The sequence below is a fragment of the Triturus cristatus genome, chromosome 8 (assembly GCF_964204655.1).
Source record: "Triturus cristatus chromosome 8, aTriCri1.1, whole genome shotgun sequence".
Classification (NCBI taxonomy): Eukaryota; Metazoa; Chordata; class Amphibia; order Caudata; family Salamandridae; genus Triturus; species Triturus cristatus.
The window spans coordinates 1,500,732,205-1,500,754,788 of NC_140591.1; the positions used below are offsets into that span (position 1 = coordinate 1,500,732,205).

At 42.9% G+C, this 22,584-nt stretch overlaps 1 long non-coding RNA gene across 1 annotated transcript in view; it reads left to right on the top strand.

Moving 5' to 3' along the window:
• Positions 1-233: 233 nt before the first annotated feature.
• The window catches only part of LOC146806011 (uncharacterized), a 487,650-nt gene continuing 465,299 nt past the window's right edge, over positions 234-22,584 (top strand). The window contains exons 1-2 of the long non-coding RNA XR_014967954.1: positions 234-335; positions 13,125-13,147. This is a non-coding gene — a long non-coding RNA (uncharacterized LOC146806011). The remainder of the gene's footprint in view (positions 336-13,124; positions 13,148-22,584) is intronic.

Genomic DNA, 22,584 nt, shown 5'->3' on the forward strand with positions numbered 1-22,584 from the left:
AAGAGAAAATACTACTTTCTATCACTCAGGACTTTGAAGCCTGTCTGGCACAGTAATCCATCAGCCATATAAAAGTAGTCTGAAGGAGGAGGTGTTGTTAGCATTTCTGCTGTGCTTCCAAACAAACAATACAAAGCACTGTTGATGGAGCACACTGATCTGTCATGTGACTCTGCTAGGAGTGTGAGAAGCCAATTTCTGTATAATTATATAAGCTCTGCTAGTAAACAATCACTTTGAGTTTGAGCTGAGTATTGCAGCAACAGGATCAACCATCTCTCTCATCATGAAACTATTTGTTTTCCTCGTTTTTTTGGCGCTTACCTGCAGCCTTGGTGAGTTGTTTTACCTTCTATACATGGGGATGATCATCAGAGACCTTTTCATAGAGTTTGAAAGGAAGTTTATATTCATTTTTAGGTCTGGAAAATGGAGATCTGCAGGCTCAGTGCACATAAATATACAAAAGCAATGGCGAATTTGTTCTGGGTTCTGACTTTGTACATTTACCTAAAAATGCATCTACAGCAAACATCTTTGGTACAGTAAGCTATAAAATTAAGCTGAACAATGACAGCCCTTTACCTCCACATTAAAGCACATTCTTCTGAATTGTGCCAATCCACTAAGCTATATCTTAAGTAAAAAAAAAAAAAATCAATAAAAAATCATATTGTAATCTTTTGGGGAAAGCTACTTAAAAAGGCAAATAGCAGCTGGAAAATGAATTTTTTGAGCAAGTAAATATTTACTAATATCCAGGGCTTTGCCTTGTAGATATAAATCTTTGAATTCCACTTTTGCTTACAAGTCCAACAAATTGTCAGGTCTGAGCCTTTCTCTAGTGCTATAGATAATGGCAGGTACATGTTCTATCGCTTTGACATATGGTGTGGCAGATTTTCATGGGAAATTTGGAGGTCGGATTGACTTTGCACAGATTGTTGTTACTACGGCTAGACTGCACACCACAGGCGCAGGTGAGTCTGGAGTTTAATTTGTGGAGGCAACTTTACATTTTGCAGGCAGCATGTGTGACATATTGTGCATCCTTAACATTAATTTTGCAGGGAATATTAAGGAAAATGTTGGTGAAGGTAAAGAACTCATGGAGTATATATCTGGATAATGTTGTAAAAACATTACAGTTTGAGGAGATCTGGGAAAATATTGCCTGTACTCCAAATAAAATATTGAGCAATGAAGCAGGACTAGCTGATATCGTATCATGAAGATCAGGTAAATTGTGAAGAAAAAATCATGCATGGATGGTTTTAAATTTATACAAATATGACAGAAATCATCAATTTCTCAATCCTCCCTATACCTTAACACAAAAGGGAATAATACTAAATTTAGATTCCCTTCACGTATTTATTATATTGAACATTTGAAGGAAGGCTCTGACCACCTTTTCCCATATGTTTCTAGGCTGCTGAGTTTCTATTGTCGATAATTTATATATGTGAATTGCTGGGAACAGAAATAAGACTCTTGTCAAGAGAAAGGCTTCTGCAGCTGAATGCTCTGAGATACATAGACACGGGGGTGAATGAGTTACTGGATCAGACCCCCAACTTACTGACAGATTTCTAATATTCTTAACAATTGCTTGTGCCAAATTCAGACAGCCTCTATCAGCATCCCTCCAATAAAGAAGAGTAGGACACGCGTGGTTAAACTATTTTAAGAGGCACACAAGCAAAATCATTTCTCCCAATTATTTTCTTATGGTGTTCATCTGCAATGTTTCTAATCAATTGTAATGATTTTAATTGATTGTATAATAAACACTTACCTTAATTGATCCATATATTCTTGAGTGTAAGAAAACAGGCCTTTTTTCAGTGTCCCCCCACTTTTTGCCCCCAATTGGACTACTAGATGCTGTTTTTTGACTCTGACACTGCACTGGAGCCTGTTAACCAGGCCCCGGTGCCAGTGTTCTTTTCCCAGAACTGATATATGTGAATTGGCAATCTGAATTGACAAGGTCTTTACCCCCCTCATAAGCCCCTAGTGTATGGTAGTAGTGGTACACAGGGCAAGGGCAGTAACGGGGTCCCCAGTGCTTGCATTACAGTTTGAGTCAACCCGAGAGACCCAGATAAACTACTGAGAGCAGGCCTGCCATTGCTGACTGCAGTACCTGTGTAAACTGCTGCATTTCGACTTTGTCATCACCATGTGTTGCAAAGTAAATGCACTGCTTTTAATAAATGTCAGTTGCCCCTAAAGAAGTCCTCCTGAGCCCAGGAGGCAGTATACTAAGGGTATAGGCTTGTAAGTGCAAGTTTATATGTCTCTCTAATGGAATTTACCATTTAAGTACACTATAAGTGATAGGAGGTTCATAGGTGAACATGGGCTTACGCGGCATCCCTGGGGCGATTAGCTCCATATGGTACCACCTAAATATGTTGAGTTTGGTATCTAAGATTGTGCCTTCTCACTCCTGACACAAATCGCATGCCAGGAGCAATGTGGCATGTAGGCAGGTGGCTACTTTAGATGTGGCCCACCTGTTAGCCTCAGCTTTCCAACGCTCTGGCTGCAGCCCGCGCTTGCTCCCACCAAGCCAGGATTCTGACCTCCTGCCAAGCAGTGTGAACAACTCCAGGAGTCAGGAAGAAAAGCATGGGCAGTAAGGAGGTCACACCTCCCCCCTCCCAGTAAGGCTAGTGAAGTGGCACATCAAGGCAGTGAGCTTCAAATGCTGCACTGCCTCTGATATACATCCAGGCTGTCTCCCAGAGAAGTAAACAGCCCACCATTGCCCCAGGCATACCTTCTCCAGGACATGTGGGACATCAACTATGCAGGAGGTCTACACTCCCAGAAGGGTAGCCACACCTCCAGGGTGGGTTTCCTAGTCTGTACAGCTAAGAAAGACTGCCATTTTTAAAAGTGGTAGAAATAGTGGCCTATGGGTAGAAAAAGTGATATACAACCCCAGATGGTGTCACCTCAAGGGCATATTAGCTGCAGGGACTAGCAGCCCATGGGTTACTTGATCCCACTCCCATAACTCTCCTAAATCTAAGATTTAAGGGACACAACTGAGACCAGACCCTCAGTTCTTATCCAACTTGAACCAAAGAGGAGACCTGAGAAGACAACAACAGGATTATGCACACACCAACAGAGGGAGACTCTGTACCTATTGCAACACTCCTGGAACTTCTCTAGTGAGGCTCGTCCTAGCCTAAAGGTTGGCTCCTGAAGATAGAGGGACCCCTGTTAGTGCCAGAAGCAACAAAAGACTACCTAGGACTAGTGGGACTAGTCCCCTGCACACTGCAGGCAAATCAATGTTCAGAATCCAAAGGATCGTTGGCCATCGGGCCCTCCGAGGAATCAATCCAAACCAGATGGTCTAATGCATTCTGGTAACTGTAGTCTTGCCTTCCATAAAATTTCAGGCTGATATCGTGTTCCCCCAGACCTCTGGATGTCGAAAAAGCTCCTTGCTGAACTTACCACTCCCAAGACTTATTGGTCGCAAGTCCGGCAACTGAAACCCTTCCCTCGATGTTAAAGCTAGAGGACACTCTGTAAGACTTTCATCTGACATCAGCAGCGATGTACTTGTTGACATTTTTCACCCTGTTCTCCCACAGCACTGTGTAAGTGGTAAAAGGAGCTTCCCCGTGGCTCCCATTCATAACCAGGGACAGCTAGGACTTCTCTTCACCCGGGCTCCATTGGCCATGTAAAAATGTGTACTGACTGTTGTGTCTTGGTCCTGGTATCTGCATCACCTTTACCCTGCAAGAGTTCCACGCAACCAGACCTGCAAGTGACCGTTTGTCACTAGTGGTTTTTACCTTTGAGGGCATTTGAATATTTTTACTGTATTAGTTTGCACTGATTGTAAACTGCTTCTAAAAGTCCTAACTACAGTTATATATAGCTGATCAAATTTGCATCTGTGTCTAAATTAAGAAAAAATATGCTTTTTTTAAATTGGTGTCATATTTCTTTTTAGTCATGTCAATTACTTATCGTCTATGTTGGTATCCTGCAGTGCTTAAACATGTTCCTCTTGTAAAGCCTGCCTGCTCTTTACCACACCAACAGACTGAGCTAAAGATTTATTACTGTGAATATGCAGACCATCTTTGGGGTTTGTGATAGTATTGCAGGGTGAAACCTAACCAGCATCACCCCATAATATTCCAACTTCCTACATTGGTGTTGAAGCAGTGGGATCCTGAACTTGCATTTTGCAGTTCCACTTGTTCATAAGTGAGTTTTGCACGAGAAATCCACAAAACTGACTTTAGACTCTAAAATTCATATTTCAGAATGTTTTCTGATTTGTTAACATTGGAATTCTAAGGCCCTGTGTTGACCCCAATTCCAATAAGTAAATTTAAAAAGTTTAGGTGTGTTAGACAAAGGTTTAAAAAAATTTCAAAATGTTTTAAAGGTCCCAACTTCCAAGTAAAAAGTTAGTCACAAAGGGATCTGGTCAGGATCTTGACTTTTCAGTCATGCCAGCCCTGAGGATCAGTGATCTGAGTGCTCTGTGCAAAACATGGAGCATTAGTCATAGGGTTACAGCAAAAAATGAGCAACTTGAAAACCCCCTAAGCTCCTATCCGCAAAAAAGATTAGAGAGGGAGGGCCCTCCTCAGACCCTGAAGAGGGGGAGAAGGATGCCCTAGACTATATTGAGGAGGATAGGGATGAAGGTGAGAAACAGAGCTCTCCACCCTTTTCCAGACCTCTTTCACCAGTGAAAAGTGACAGGAGTCACTCTAGGAGGCCCCCCACATTGGTACAGTGGCAGGAACCCTTGAAGACTCAAGTATTGTTTTTAAATGACACGGTGCACCAAACCACTCATTTGGCCTGGCTACAGCCAAAAATGTAAATATTCCATCCATTCCTTCATTGGCTGAGTATGAAAATTGGCATGAACACACCAATCTTACGATCGATGTCCTGCAAGCCCTGTTTTGAAATGGCACTTTAAATAGCTCTGACATTGACTCCTCAGGATGGTTGTTGTGGCAAACCAGCTCTAATGCTTGTCAACTGTTTTTTCATAATGCAACAAAAGGTTTCACTCAAACTAAACTTGATCCACGTTTCCCGCATTCTCATTTGGTCACCACTGTTGTCAGTGAAACAATCCCTGTCTCTCTTGTCAAGCGATATCAATTTGGCTGATTTTATCTTGGGTCCTAAATCCCCACAATCAAAAGGGTTTATCAATGCGGCTTATAATGAATTATGGAAACATTCGCAGATAGAGGCAGCATTCCGTCTGCGCCAAATTGACTAAGCAGGGATGTCCTGGGACTGATTGAGACTAACAACTTAGAGGGCCCTCCACCAGACGTACTAATCACCCTCGACGTCGATGCCCTTTATACCACTATTCCCAAAGTGGCCACCCTTGAGGCTGTGGAGGAAATTCCGAGAAACTCCACCTGGACTTCCAATACTCCCATCAGTTTCATCATGGAATGTGCCCACATTGCCCTGACTCCAAATTTTTTCCAGTATGAAGATTGCATCTACCCCCAAATACAGGGGACCTCAATGGGTAGTACCTTCGCCCCTAGTCTGGCATGCCTATACATGTCGGACTTTGAGGAAAAACATGTACTCACCAATACCAATCCCTTTACCAACAACATCACAAAATGGTGCAGTTACATCAACGACATATTGGTATTCTGGAAGGGTGAGTCCAACCTGATCCCCGCTTTCCTTACTTGGGATAACAGTCTCCATACCTTCCTCAGGTTCATTGCCAATACATCTGACACCGAAATCCCTTTCTTGGACTTAATTATCATACAGAGGGACAGTAAGTTAGATACTGTTGCCTTAAAAAAAACAACCGACAGCCATTGCCCTCTACTATATAGTAGCTTCCACCCGAAAGCTCTAAGGGAGAACCTGCCATATGGACAGTTCTTGTGCATACGATGTAACTGCAGCAATTTGGAGGATTTTAAATTGCAGTTATCTGAACTAACCTCCCATCTGGCCAACTGCCAATATCTATTGAACAAGATAAAACAAGCTCAAAAGCGAGCTTGTAACACTAACAGAGATACACTACTGGAGAGACAACCCAAAGATAAGTCTGACCAAATGACTTGCGTCACAACTTTCACCTCTGAATTCAACAGGATTAGACGAGCAGTTATTAAACATTAGATTATCCTCCAAGGAGGTGGTAACACTCTCAGCAAACCAATATTTGCTTTCAAATGTACTGTTAATTTAAAAGATCTGTTGGTCAATGCCTGACCAAAGACGAAAAGCACTTCACCACCCCAGAATACTCTGTGGAACCTTGAACCTGTCAAAGGCCATTTCCCTTGCAGTCAGTGTGTAGTATGCCCCCTGACTTAGGCAACCAAGACCATTACACTCACCAACACCTGGCAATGGCATCAAACCAACACACGAACTACAACACCCGCAATTGCATCTACCTCATTCCCTGCCCCTGTCAACTGCAATACATAGGCATGACCACGCACCCTGTGAAAACCAGAATGACAAAGCATAGAAGTCACATCAGGTGCAAAAAAAACAACTCCAAAATGTGCCCCCACGTCTTGGAAAATAACCACACTCAGAATGACTTCCAATGGACTATCCTGGAAGCTTTTCCAGCCAACCTTTAAAGATGCCCTCTTCAGAAAAGAACAGAGCTGGGTCCTCAGACTCTCATCCCACGGTGCTTAAATGACAACATCCCCTGGGCAGAACTCAACCACCCTTAAAACATCTTTTTGATTTCGGGAAATCATCTTATCCACTCCAGGAAAGCCCTTAGTTCAGTCAGCTACGGATGCCCCAGGGCATCTCCACTGTCACTTCATTACATCAGACAGTAACTCCATACCCTCACCACCTGGTTTCGGTCCGGGGCACGACTCCTGGGGCATGACAACATTCTTTTTCAAGACCCATTTCCACAGACATTGATCATTACCCAATAGTACACACCACACCGGTAATTTTTTCTGCCACCTGAATCTGAGCAGTGTTACCTATGAGTCACCTTGGTCACCTCCAACCATCCTTTAATTTGTGACAGCTCCAAAACATCTTCTCATATCACCCACAATGCTTCACATTCCCAAAAACTTTCACTCTCCTAATCATTAAACTTCATCCCCAAGATGGCCGCCACAGACAGTGTTCTAGAGGTTTATGCTGCAACGTGCCGCGAGGACGTTACTTAGTCTCCGGATCCACCAGCATTCAGTATGGGGCCCGGAGTAAGGGTACGATCAAAACTATTTGATCTGCAGTCCTCCCGTAAGTATGGAACCATGCCACACTGCTGCATTTCCCAGAGAAACCTCCTTCAAAAAATCTGGTAAGTTAAATGCAGCTTAAATAACTATGGGCTAACCTGTATTGCAGATCAGAGCGTCACTCTGCCACCCCCGTTGGCCATCAACCAGAATCGGTTGGGGTGAGTTTGCCTCAGTCATGACGGTGTTTCAACATCACCGGCGCACACCCGCACTGGTCCCGATACTGCTAATCTTCACTCCATTTTAAGCACTTACCTCAATTCGAGATGGCGCATAACCTTTTTAACTCATTCATGTAGCCCTCATGGTTATTGCAACTGCTATTATGTCAGCACGTATGACTGTTGGTCCATTAACATGCTAATTATACGCAGCATACCTAGTTTACCAAGTAACCGTGAACATCGCTCTTATGCAGCACCTGAGTCTCGATCATGCACACGAGCCTCAACTCCATGTCCAGAGGCACCTTTAAGCACGAATAAAGACCCTTAACTTCTGGCAACCTGGTCTTACAAACTACCGGTAGGCATTGTGAGGAACCACATTAACCTGCTACCTCAAGCCTTTCTTTATGCTTGCACATGAATGATACTAATCTGCCAGCCTTATGTACCTAGGCACCATGTTTTTTAACAATAGAGCCTTCACGTTAATTGACACTGCTCAAGTACACTCAAACTCAGGTTAAATCCCCCCGTATTTGTAGTCAGTCTCACTGGTCATACTGCACCTACTGCTGATTATAGCCCTACGCAATTGCTTTGTCTAATTAGACTATGTTGTTTTTATCCCCTCCCCTTGTTTCCCCCTTCCTTTAGGTCTTCCACCACGGGACTCGGTTACCATTGGCATTACCCGAATCTGGTTAGCAATAGGCCAAATGGCAAACTAGTAATGCTATAGTGCAAAGAGTACCCTTTTCTATTCACTTTGGTCCTGATGAAGTGCCAATTGACCCGTTGAGGGCTGCAAGGCACAAAACATGTTGACCTTAGACACGATACTGGCCCTTTAGGACCATAATTTTCCAGTCAGGGCTGACATTTTTTAGTTAGACTAGGGCCCTGTGACAATAAACTCATTAAGGGCCCCATTAGGATGGCGGTCGGACTTCAGTCTGCCCGCCACCCTAGCGGTGTTGGGACCAGCCACCAGGGGTGCAGCGGTCCCACACCGGCAATTAGGATGCCACCCTGGCGGTCGCAATCCACATCTTTAACATTGAGGGGGGTGCTGCTGTAAGCAGCAGCCACCGCAATGCCAAAGAGGCACTTTGTGTATTGCCATACACAGTGTGGCAGGTACCGCGTGGTGCCTGCCACCTTGAGCATGGCAATGTAGTGGGTACAATAGGTACCCCCCAAGTGCAGCCCCCCACTCCCCGTGGGTCCACAACGGGCCCCCAAAGCAATTCCAGCCAGCTGCACCGCCACCATATTAGTGCCCCATTCCGCCCGGCCAGCAATCGTAACGATCGCCAACCGGCGGAAAAGCAGCGGACGCACTTTGCATCCGCTGCAAAACCCCCTGCCAATGTCATATGGCGGGGGTTTCACTCGTTACGATGTCGTGATGGTCGCCACCGCCGGCTCGGCGATGGCGAAAGTCAGGACATCTTAATGAGCCCCTCAGTTAGGATTTCCTAGACCTATTTTACCCTTCACTCCCACTGCACTATCCTGACCACACATCCACACTCATCCACCAGCTTCATCAACCAAAAGAACTCCGCTAAAGAGCTGCTTCGCTGGTGCCTGTCGGCCATTGCAGTGCCGGCCCAAAGAGGAGCTAGCCCGATGATGATTCATGACATCCTTCGTGGTGTCTGAGGGCACCATTGGAAAAGACCTCCCCGTCCTTAGGAACTGCACGCCTCTGTGAATAACCTAAGTGGAGGATGCCATCCTCTTTTTGTATCTGATTAGTTTGGGAAACAATAATTTGTTCACTATCCTTAACTAAATGCATTTTTTGAGACTCCTTCAGAGGAAAAACACCTGAGGCCTATCTGCCTCAGTATTCCTAATGACCTGACTCCACATTGAATAACAGTTCGGAAAGGTCTGGTGTTTATTGTTTATTGTTCATATCATTCTCACTTCATTTAAATAATTTCAACCTAAAATGTAGTATGAACTTTGATGAGTAAATGCTTGAATGTTGCTATTTGACTGTTAATCAAAGATTTATATTCTCTGAACTGTATCTCCAAATACAAGCTACTGCTGACATTTTATGTGCCTTTAATTTGCTCCACAATGAATTTTTTCTAGGTTATTGGGTCTCAACCTAAATGCAGCTTTTACACAAAGATGTTGCTGTTGGTTGCAAACACCCACCATAAAATATACACAGAGTGTGCTTTGTGTTAGTCCCTTGCTCACGAGCAGATGCCCTTCTTTTCTAATGATTTTTCTGCTCCTTATTCGCTGGATTTTCTCCCTATTTTTGTACTTGTACTGCTCTTGGGCTATTTCTTCCTTATAGTGTGATTGGTTGTCTTGTATCCCCCCACTATTGACCTCCAAGGAATTCCTTTTTTTCTTTGCTTGTAGAACTTCACATGAGTTTATCACTTTTCTACCTCTTTTCCAAACTCCCACAGTCTTTATTTATTAACTGATTTTTGTATTTGAGCAAGAACCCATCAGCTACACACTGCTAATGGACTGCTCACTTTTAAGCCCCCTCTCTCTGCATCATTATCCACTGAAAGAAAATCACTTCCATGATGGCCACTGTGCATGAGAATGCATATGTGTTAGCCAACTGTGATTATTTTCTTTTATTCATTTTTATTTAATTTACCATTGCAAGATGGCATCTATCCATCTCATAATGGTAAAAGAACAAGCCTTGAGAAAGCTAATAAGTTTCAGCGGGGAGACCTATTGGCTTTACTGATGCATGTGTCATTTTCCCATTTCTTCACTCCATCTCTAGCCTACCTCCCTACCCTTGTTCCACTAGAGCATATAAATCAGTGCAGGCAGGGAACTAATGTGTGGACTTCCTTTTGCTGGAGGTCTCAAAACCACCTGTCCTTTCACTTTCAACCCATCCTTCTAGGGCAATAAGGTAAAGATTGAAACATTAAGGTTGTCTTCATGTGGCATCGTCCCTGTTTGGGACTGTTAGGGCCTGAAAAGGGCGTTGGACCAGACCCTTTGTCTTTCACCCTCATTAAATCGTCCATGATCTCTCCCCATTTGATTCCTGGCAAACACCATCATTGACTACTTTGGTAGTTTGCCAGTGCATCTGATAGTTACTGTTCTGTTGCTCCTCTGTCACTTCTGGCTAGAATCCACATAACACTAATAGGTGGTTTAACAATGCTTTAAATAATTAGGTCTTGCTGAGTCAGCGCGCATGCGCTGCTCGGAGAGACTTTAGTAAGGGCTTTAAAAAACGCTACCGCCGGCTACAGCTTGCAGTGCATGTGCGTGGGCGCACGCTTCAGCAGAGGCCACATATGGCGTGATTACTGCTGGGCGCGCACCACTCGCGCACATGCACTGCAAGCTGTGGCCAGCGGTAGCATTTTTAGCTTGCTAATCGCGGCACGGGTGCTTTACTTTTAACATTAAAAGTAAAGCGCCTGTGCCGTGATTATAGCAAAAGTAAAGAAATAGAAACAAACATATATTTCTTAACTTTTGCTATAATCACGGCACCCGCGCTTTACTTTTAATGTTAACAGTAAAGCACCGGTGCCGCGATTAGTAAGAAAACAAGCATTGGCATAGTCAATAGGTCTCGCCTTTGGGACCTTATAAGTGTTTAGCCATGCAACAGTTGCATAACTAAATACTTATAAGGTCCCAAAAGCGAGACCTATTGGCTGTGCCAATGCTTGTTTTTTTTGGTGTTGTTGCTCCAATGCTCCAGGGCTGATTTTATATAATGCTCTTTGTAGGGTTAACTATACTTCCACTCGGTTGCACTTCTGTTTAATTTCCGCCAGTCCTAGACAGACTTCCATATAATATTATTTCTTGATGGTGTAAAAGTGACTTTAATGAGTTGCTTTTCTGTTGAAGACAAAAAGACTGAAAAATCAGAAAAGCACTTTAGGCCTTACTATAGGTATGGAAATAACTATATAAATGTCAGTACCATACAATACAATACAACACAGAAAGGTATGTAACACAACGTTTTACGTGATTGAAAAGACAGAAAATGACATTAGTCAAATGATAAGAGCAAAAAATGTTAAATTAATAAAATGTCAAGCTAAAATATATTCTTATCTTGCAACACCGAATGGATACTACATGGAGGTGCCTAGACTAAACACTAGACTTATATTAGCCCACTGAATTGGAGAAGCAATGAGATATATTCTAAGTAGCTTGTCTCTTTAAAGGGCTGCCCTTGTAATGAGTTGCAACATCATCAGCTCCCGGAAGCTGAACAACAGGAAAACTTTAAACGGCTGCTTGCTTGGTGTTGGGTTTTCTTAAACATCTGTTGGTGAGGAAGGGTTTGCCGACACTACATTGGCTCCCAGTGAGGAAGTGGCTGATTTTTAAGCCCTGTGTTAGGTTTTTAAGGCTCTCAATAGCAGGGCTCTTGCTATGCGAGAAGTGCTTTCAACTGATACCTTCCAAACAGACAGTTGAGATCAGCTGCTCAGAGGAAAGTGACTGTTCCCAGGTTCTGGAAGGCAAGGTGGGGTGAGCGTGCCTAATCTGTGGCAGAGGCCAGGCTCTGGAACACTCTCCCTCTGCATATTTTGAGCCTTAATTCTTATTCCGTGATCCACAGGCAAGTAAATACTTGGCCCTTTTGAAACCATAATTGCTGCTGCTGGTCTCCCCTGTTTGCCCTTGCTGGTTATATCGCTTTGATGCCTTTTTGGTTTTATGCCCTTTAAAAATTAAAATGTGAAATTCTAATTCAAACCATTCTCCCAATGAGTTTCACTAGTAATGAGTGGGACGTCACATCTCAAGACATACCTTAATTTTCTGAATACACTTCCAGGAAAACAAATTGGTTATCGGCCTACACATTATTTGTTGTATCAGTGGTCAATGATGGAGTATGGCGCAAGTGGTAAGTTTTTTAGTGCAGGATAGTCTTTTATGAAATATTTTCAATTATCTGCTAAAATCCTAGCATAAGAAAAACTACGGAAACAGCGTTTGCATGGCATTCGCTACAATGCATGAGATTACAACGAGGTCCTTACAACGACCGTGTTGTTACAACGCAAGCCATTACATCGCAAGTAATTTCTATGACTTGCTGTAGCGGGCGCGCTAAACTAAGGAATAGTATAATTTACTATTCCAACACCTTCCCTACTGTTGCACACCGTGGAGTTGGAATAGTAAATTATACTGTTCCTAAGTCCAGCGTGCCCCCTACAGCAAGTTGTAGAAACAACTTGCGTTGTAATGGTTTGCATTGTAAGAACATGGTCATTGTATTGACTGCGCTGCAATCACATGCGTTGTAGTGCATGCGATGTAACATCGCATATTCAAATGAACTAAAGCTGAACTTTGCACTCCCCCTTTAAATATTGTCGCTTCTTGTGTAAGTTGTTTGGACATTTGGCAGTCTGTAGAGCCTTTAATACACGAATCCTTTGTTTCGCTAATCATTACCAAACTCTCTTCTGTAAACTCTATTCATAGGTTTTTCAATAAAAGTACAACAGTGGGTAGTTTTACAAAGAAGCTATCAGTTAGACAGGATATGCAAGAGATGTGATTACTATTGCTGATCAATTTATCAATAATGAGCAAATATATTAACTGCAATATTTCTTACCTTCTTTGTGTCTATTTCTATTCTATTTTTTTGTAGACTTTGTTGACTCCCGTCCACAGGTAAAAAGAAGTGACATATGTACTGCTCATATATGCTGTTACTTTATGAAGTGTTCTCTGACTTGTTTTGCTTTGGATGAACTATCTGTTATTTTAGAAGAGACAGACTCAGAAATGTCTGCACCAAGGCACCTGTCTCAAACATTAAAGCAAATTCATTTAACAGATCTAAAATGTTATATTGATATTTCAGTGAACAGGAAGGAAGGCACTTGAAGCAGAGGAACTAAATGGAGAGGGACGTTAAATTACAAAAAATCAACAAATCATTTGTATAATCAAACTGAGGGCCTCATTTACAAAAACTGACACAGCACTCCACGCAATCCATTTTACTGCACCGAGCTGCGCTTTTTAAATTACAGGGATGCATCGTATTAACAAAAATGTCTGTGTGCTTTTCCCTGTGCTAGTGCACAATTGGCTGCCATTCGCCAGAGCAGGCAACCTTGCGTCATGTTGCAAGGGTGCTGCATTGTGGTGATGACTGCTTTTGTGCAGAAAGGGACACCTTACTGCACAAAAAACAATAATTGGTTAAATTTTCCTCTTTCACAGCATGGAAAGAAAGAAGAAAAATGAGGAAAGATCAACAATTTAAAATGAATACAAAATTGATGCATTATTATAAATAAAACAAACTATAAACATAAAATATTTTTACAATAGTGAAAAAATATTTTACAAATATATACAAATTATAACAAACAAATTCATTTGGAGGTGATCTAATTAAGGTGATCAGGTTGTTGATAGTAAATAGGTTATATCTAAAACATATCGATTTTAAAAAATTGATGCCGAGCTTTTACCAGGACTTTGTTGGGGCAGATATATAATACATGGGCTATATCTTGAACTCCTCCTCTACAGAGCTCGCATAATCCTGTCTTGTCAATTGTATCGCTCCAATATTTTGTGTAGACATTTATTGGTAAGATCCCTAGATAAAGCATAATGATACAGTCTTGGATGATGTGTTGTAGGCTGTATCTCAAATATTCTAGAGTAACTGTGAAAGATCTATAGTGCGCTAACTGGGAACATTGAGCAATGGCTAGGCCTAAACTTAGTCGCGGAGTCATGTTTTTAAAAAATAACTGCAAATGTGCAGGTGACAAAAACTGCAAGTGTTATAGAGCATTGAAAAAGCTCTAAACCTGTTGTGAGATTTTCTTGTTTTACCTTGAAAGTTTTGTGCTTTAAGAGGGCTCTCAAAGAGCTTTCTTCTGCATGCAATATGTTATATGCCCATCTAATTGGTTGGTCAAGAGTCTTGAGTAGGCACTAGTTATCAAGAGTTCTAGACATAGTGCTTGAACTGGAGTAGCTTGACTCATTGCATTTATTTTGCAGAGTCATTTCCCTTCATTCGTGTTCAAGATATGACATTTGTTTATGTTCTAGTGCATATGACATGGTGGGGGGAATTTTAGCATGATGATTTTGGGATTGAAGTTATTTATTTTTAAAAAGCTGTGTGGTACATTGCTTTGGAATAAGGAAAACAAGAGAGGCAAGTAAACATCCCTGCTTCAGGCTTTTCAAAGTGGGTATCTTATGGATCAGTCCCTAGACCCCTCATCTGAACTCTACACCAAGTTGATGAAAATAGGGTGACAATTCGCCATTAGAGAGCTTCCGGAATCCCCATTTTCATTCATTTCTACCACACTACCAGATACATACACTCAGTCATGCAGATTCACAAATGGACACAGACATACATAACCTCAGACACATGCAATTACACTCCCACACACTATCACACTTGTCCTATCCCGAAAATACAACCACACACTTTCAGACACACATACACAGGCATGGATATGGTTGCATGTCTATAAACATTTATTTGCATTCATACTCATACATACAAACAAATATTCACTACCACAAACAACATACTTAATTATTTTCTTTTACCAAAATATTGTGGTTCTAAAAAGGAAAGCTTTGTGTGGTGCAAACGTGACACAAGTCTCTGGTAAATTTGCCCACTGGGGATGCGCCTCCTCAGGGGAGGCACAATGAGGAGAACTATCACTATATCTCCTTCTTTTCCCCACTTTCTTTCCTTTTTCTACCTGTGCTGCATTCTGTAGTAGGCCTGGGTGGTAAATTCCATTCCGCTTAAGGAATTTACAGAATTTGGGTAATTTTGCATTCCGCGGAGAACGTGGAATTGCCCAAAATTCTGCGATCCGTGGCTTCGCGGAATTTTTTTGCTTGTTCGCGCTTTTAAAATGCGTATTCGCGAGATATTTCTCCTTGAGCATGCAAACAACATTCGCGAACAAGAAAAAAGCATCGCAAAGGGGCGGAACAAGCAATTCCACATGTTTGCGGAACGTTTGCGTGCTCGTGGAGATTTATTACCGTTTCGCGGAGCTTTGCGCAGCGCGACTACGCAAATTCCGCCTATTCTGTAGCACACAATGAAAGAGAAAAAAGCCTCTTAGGATTCTTTTTGTGCAGGAAGATGTCCCTTCCTTCACAAAAACAATACTAACTACAACACAAGCATCCTTGCACCATGGCACAAGGTTGTCTGTGATGGTGCAAGGTTGCCTAAATAAAGCTAGTCAAGGGAAAGACAGGGATGTGTTGTTTGGCCATAAATATGACACATCCCTGCTGTTTCCCTTTGGCATGGGGCAGCAAGGTGACTTTCTGCACTGCATTAGAATTTCGTAAATATGCCCCTAAGTACTTATTGTAAAATAAATTAAGTAAAAAAAAAAGTTTAAGAATACATTTAAGCAAATTGAATTCTAGAAAGTGAATGCAAAACCTACCACATGCATGACAGAGAGTTTGTAACACACAGGGGACTGCACACAGGGACTGCCCATCGGGCAGACTCTATGGCCAAACCCAGGTTGCACATAGTGAAGGTTGTGTGCAGCATGGGATTGGCATTACATACGGAAATAAAAGTAATGTAAAAAAAAGGCTACGAAATCTTAGAAAATAGCAATGGTTAAAGTGACGTTATAGTTAGGTATGGTAATAATATTTGACTTTGCATTAAAAAAAACTGAGAAATTCAGTGAAAAAAACCCAAAGGTTAAAGGGGTGTTATAGTTAGGAGTACATGTAAATTAGCTTTATATTCTAAGCTTATTTTAGAAACCTATGACATTCACTGAAAAACCTAAAGGTTAAAGAAACGTTATAGTTATCTGCACATGTAAAGTATAGTTAAACATTAAGGGGTCAATTCTGATGTTGTTTGTAAGGGCTACGCATCTGATTCATGTTTATCAAATCCAATCTGGAGCACTTGTTTCGGACCGATTTATACGCACTTCCCAATGACCGAGTACAATGCCTGGAAAACCATTTGGGCTGTCCAAATCGGTTCTGAAAGGCATTTGTATAGGTCAAGCCTTTCAGATCCGATTCATATAGCTCAATGGGTTTGTTTCCGAGCGAGCGAGTATGGTAACCGATTTAGACAGCCGTTCCGAATCGTTTTCTCCAGAACTAATCTTCTCCCCTTTTCACATGGGCCTCCAAATCAGGCCCATGGGGGTACCCAAGGAACCCCCCTTTCAAGCCATGCACAGTGTGGCAGGCACCACAGGGTGCCTGTCACAGGGTGCAAGGATTTTCCCAACCACCCCATTCTTCAATGGGAGCCTTTGTTCTCGTTCTGAACACAGGCTCCCATTGAGTTCCAAGGGAATCTGACAGAACCAAGTCTGTCACTATACGGACACACCGAAATCGGTCGCTCGGACTCATGGAGCACGATTTGTTTGGAAATCTCTCCAGATCTGAGTCGTTTGGAGGGCTTTACTAAGAACATTGGAATTGGGCCCTTAATGTTGAAAAACCCAAAGAAATTCATTGAAAAATCCTAAAGTTAAAGATACAATTAAGTGTCACATTTCTCCGAAATAATTATGTTGTAGACATGAAAAAATCTGAAATTTACCATTTATAGTTCTCTGTGATAACTATAAATTGTTCTCCCACCATGCACTGCCATAAAAAAATAGTGTTCAGTAAAAAGACCAAAAAAAGAGAATCGGGGTGAGAGAAAAGAAAAGGGCCGAAAAAGGGCACATTTCCAGTGTTTGAGTGGGGTGTCCATCTAAAGTACAGGAAATGAGGAGCCTCTCACTTTTAGGAGCCCTCAAGGTTCAAGATGAGGAGATCATTGGAGGGATTAGTAGGTACTGGGAGAGGAGAGACAACCCTGTGTTTGTATGGAGCATCCAGAATGCTTATTTGAGAAACCACTGGATAAAGTACGAACCATTGTGTGGAGGGATCTTTTAAACAGAATGTTCATATGGAGCACTCAATCCTGGGTGTCGAAGAACACCTCACTCTGGACATGAGTAGACCACAGGATGAAGTGATAAGCCAAAAACCCAATTGATATATATGTATTGATTAGGAGAAGGGCGTTTTTATGGTTTAGTGGTTGGTGTGCATATTGGGTGGCTAGGGTATGTTTAGGGTCAAGGATAGGTGGGACTTGTTGGGTGACAAGGGTTTATTTTAGGGTTTAGGGTAGGTAAGAGTATTTGGGTGGCAAGGATAGTCTTAGGGTTTAGGGAGGGTAGGTGGATTTAGGTCGCAAGGTATTTTTAAGGCTTAGGGTAAGTAAAGGTATTTGAGTGACAAGGGGATTTCTAGCATTTAGAGTGGGTATCATGTTTGGGTAGTTAGGGTATTTTTAGGGTGGGTAAGGATATTTTGTATGGCAAACACATTTAAAGTATTTATGGTGGGTAAGGGTGTTTGAGTGCCAAGGTTATTTTTTGGGTTTAGGGAGGGTGTGGGTATATGGGTGGCAAGAGTTTGTTTGGGGTTTAGGGTGCGTGAGAGTATTTGAGTAGCAAAGGTATCCTTAGGGTTCTATGGTGAGGGTTTAGGGTGAGTAGGGTTAAGTGTTGGAGACGATAAGGTAATATATACATATATATATGGAAAGAAGATTTCCCGATTTCACCAGTTCCACTCCTCTCGGGTTTGGTGCGAGTTCTGTGTATCGGGTCCCGGTATTAAATATTCAGAAAATCCACAGTAATTACACATAAAGGAAAAACTCGCACTCCAGGGTTCGTGTTTCAAAGTGATTTAGTTAATGGCGACGTGTTTCGAGCAGACGCTCTTCTTCACAACGAAATCCCAAAGTATCAGAGCCACAGCAGCCCAACACGAGTGCACAGACTCCAGTAACAAAGGTATAAGTGGGTTCTTTATTCAAACATCAAGGTCTAAATGACGCATTTCAGCTGCCAGACTGCGGCCTTGATCACATGGAACGCTGATAACAAGTGGGTGACATATATATTGGTGCAGTAGTATTTTCACTATGTTCATACAATGAATGGGTATTTTGCATAATTTTGCCAACATTACATTATGCCCTGCTTTACTGCTTTACTGCATGCAGTAAGTCAAATGAATATGACTCAACTTACTCTACAGACATGATAGACAGACTCAATAACATCCATATCAGCCAATAGTGCAAGAAGAAGGATAATAAAATAAACTAGATAGTGATTTATCAACCTCCTAAAAAGTGAGAGATACAAATATGCAAATCAGTATAGTAATGGCAATATCCAGCAAAAAGAATGGCCACAGTGGCGAATAAGGGAAAACCATACTAAATACACCGGGCCCCAATAGACCATAGAGGGTAGAAAGACTGCAGTCCAAACCCCGTGGTATGCAGAGGCGGAAGGCACTAATGGCTATTGTGACTGTGACTCTTTGGTCTGCGCCCAATTGCCAGGTCATGATGAGCTGGGATAGAACTCATGGAGAGCTGCGGATGGGGGGAGTCAAGAAGCATCTGAGGGTAAGTTAAATAGATCAGTGGCACAAATGCGTGGGGATAAAATCCGCTGGCAGCCAAAGAAACATAGTTCTTTGATATTTGTCAAGCCTGCATCTGAAAAATCGGAAAAAGTGCTGTGGTGGGATAGCGAACATTACTGCTGAGTTAAAGTGCACTTATTTAAAAATGTGAAAGTTGCGGGAAGTGAAATAGAGAAAGTGATGCAATGTGTAAATATTGTTAAAATAGATCAGTATCCGGAATGTCATAATAATGATGACTCCACTGAAGTACATTAAGTGTGCAGAATCATAAAAAGTGAATACCGTATTAAGAACTACCAAACCAGTTTGGCTAAATGTGGCCAGACGAAAGATTGAAAAAACCAACAAGAGTAGCACTTAGTCACACCTCCCGCCGGAAGGTGGAGAGTGCTCACGTGGGATTGAACTGCAGTGGTCACATGAAGTATATCAGAAGCCAAGTGGTGCCACTGGGCCTATACATAAGCATAGAGAACAGCTTAGTTATGAGATAACCCAATGCATAGAGAATAACAAGTGGTGTGATAGATACCACATGACGTACTCTGACCCCAGTGCGGGAACTAGGCCTACTCAGAGAATATACGGACTAAGTTGTACAAATGCAGTATCTGAACATATCGGGTCAAGGCCGGGCAATCTATTGACATAAACTACAATGTGACATAATTAAATGTAGTAGGAACAATGCAATTAGATGTACTGAGGTTACTAATGTTAAAATGAGACAGAAAATTGTGTAAATCATCACTCGTATTGAGGTCAGCAGGTGCCTTGGTGTTGAATTCTAGGATATATCTGGTTTCAATTTGGCAGAGTAGTTTCTCACGGTTACCACCCCGTCTTAAGGTGAGTATGCAATCAATAACACAGTATTGGAGGTGGTCAAGGTTGCTATTGTGCACCTCCTTTAAAGGCCTAGCTAGTGGGTAGGCAGGATCATTGTTAACAACAGCCCTTGGATGTTGAAGGATGCAGACATTTACTTCCAACTTAGTGCTGCCAATGTAACGTAAGCAACATTTGCATTCGAGTACGTAGACTGCATATTCGGTTCTCCTTGTGAGTCTGTGTTTAATAGTCAGTGGTTCTCTTCTGAAGGTGGAATCTAACTGAGTAATGCTTCTTCCAAATATGCATGCCATGTAGCTGTTGCATTTGATGAAACCCTTTACATCAGACAGCCAATTGGATTTTGTGACAACTTCAGGGCTATTCCTCACCAAGGCGTCATGAATGGAGAAAGCACACCTATAAGTGATGTCAGGATGTTGAGCAACCAGAGGGCCCAGCGTTGGGTCACATTTAATAATCCTCCAGTGCTTGTTAATCATGGATTGAATGGCACGTTCCTCTGTGTTGTATGTGATTATGAGCCTAGTACTGACTGTGCCTGGAATGCCTGTCTCATCACTTGTGTCGGGGTTAAGTGTGTTCCTCCCTGTGAGGAATTCTTCACTGGGTATGGAGTTAGCCCTGTTGGCGGCTGCCATTATGTTATGTTTGGAGTACCTACGTGCCCTGAATCTGTGATAAGCCTCATTCTGACAGACTGCTAAATCCTCAGCAGAGCTGCATATTCTGTGTAGACGAAGCATTTCACCATAGGGAATGCTCGCAATCAGATGTCTAGGATGAAAGCTGGATACATGCAAGGTAGAGTTGCCTGCACTGGGTTTCCTGTGTAGCTTAGAGTGTAGTGTGCCATTACAGATTTATTGCATAATGTCAAGGAACTCAACAGAGATGTTACTTATGTTGGCATTGAACTCTAGATTAAGATTGTTGGAATTAATCTCAGTGATAAAGGCCCTGGCACTATCTGCATCCCTCTCCAGATTACAAAAACATCGTTGTTGTATATGAGTCAAGTGACAATGTTGTTGTTCCATAAATCAGAGTGACCATCCATGAGACCCCGCTCCTCCAACCAACCCACATGAAGACATGCGTAGTGGGTGAAAAGCAGGCCCATATATATATGTATATATATATATATATATATATATATATATATATATATATATATATATATATATATATTACCTACTGGCAGTCGGTATATACAGTTAGGACCTATTTTCCATAGGAAATCCACAACATTCTATTTGGAAAAACTTTGGCGCCGATTGATGAATCTTCGCGAAATTTTCGAAACTTTTTAGCCAGCTCCGATCCGCTCCTATCCTGAAAGTTTCATGGGGATTTGTCGAGCGGGGGCCGAGAAAAAAGGGGGGTCCCAAAATGAGTTTTCCCCATGCAATATCCCATAGGACCCTTAGCCGCAGCTACAGCACGAACTGCTGAACGGAATTACACCAAATTTGGCAAAGAGGTAGTCCTTAGTTCAGACTCATGCCTTTTGCTTAAATGCTGTAAATCCGTTAAGTAGTTCCTGAGAAAATTACATTTAAAACTACATATATATCTATGGCCTCGGAGGATCCGCGCACCCTATGCGCACCCAGCATGCACCCTGCCGTGCACGAGCTGTATTCTAATTGGCTGTCAACACTCCGAATTAGGAAGTGTTGGCAGCCATCTTGTTCCTCGGTAGAACCGAGGCACAAGAAACCTAAGAAACAAACACGCAAAACGCGAAAAGGGGGCAGGGTAGAAACACCCTGACACCACAAGGACCCCCAGTGCCAAAAAAAGCATTTTTTTTAAAATAAATTGGCAAAATTCGCACACCCAGCGCAAATTTCTGGCTAAAATAAAAAAAAATGAAGCACGGACGCCCGCGCTTCTTCGGTAATTGGCCCCCGGGGGGGCACATCCCAGAGGCATTTTAAAAAAAAGTGTGGGGGTCCCAATCCCCCCACACTGCCCAGGGGACCGCCACCCTCCGGGGCTTCTTAATATTGGGTGGGGGGCTCTCAGGCCCCCCCAGCCCTAGGAACCGCCATCCCCAGGGGCTTATTAATATTGGGTGGGGGGCTATCAGGCCCCCCCAGCCCAGGGGACCGCCACCCCCTGGGGCTACAAATAATTGGGTGTGGGGGGGCTCTGAGCCCCCCCAGCCCCAGTCACTACCACAGATGTGGGAGGGGGTTCGCGCGGCCCCCCTCCTGGAGCCTTATTGTGGCCCTGGGGACCGCCACCCCCCAGGGCCGGCTCCTGCTCACCCCCGGGACACTGCTGTTTGCAATGGCAGGGCGGGAGCCTCGCGGCTGCCATCCTGTCATTGCAAACTGCTTTGCTTCATTGAAGCGAGAGCAGGGAAACCTGCTCTCGCTTCAATCAAGCAAAGCAGACTGCTTATCCACATGGGGAGCAGCATGTTAGCTGCTCCCCATGTGGAAAAGCAGTGCCGGCTCCCACAGGACACGGGGAGCCGGCTGGGACCATGGGGGTATTGGGGACCACCCCACGGCCCGCAACGAAGAGGGCCAGCCCCGGGGGATGGGGTCCCCTCCTAAAAACATTTTTAAAAAGGGAAACAAAAACCCACGACCCCGGGGGATTGGGTCCCCGGGGCCATAAGTGGCCACAGGAGGGGGGCAAGGCAGCCCCCCTCCAAAATAAAAAAATAAAAATAAAAAGGCCATGCCCCGGGTTATGGAAAATTATGTCCTCGGGTG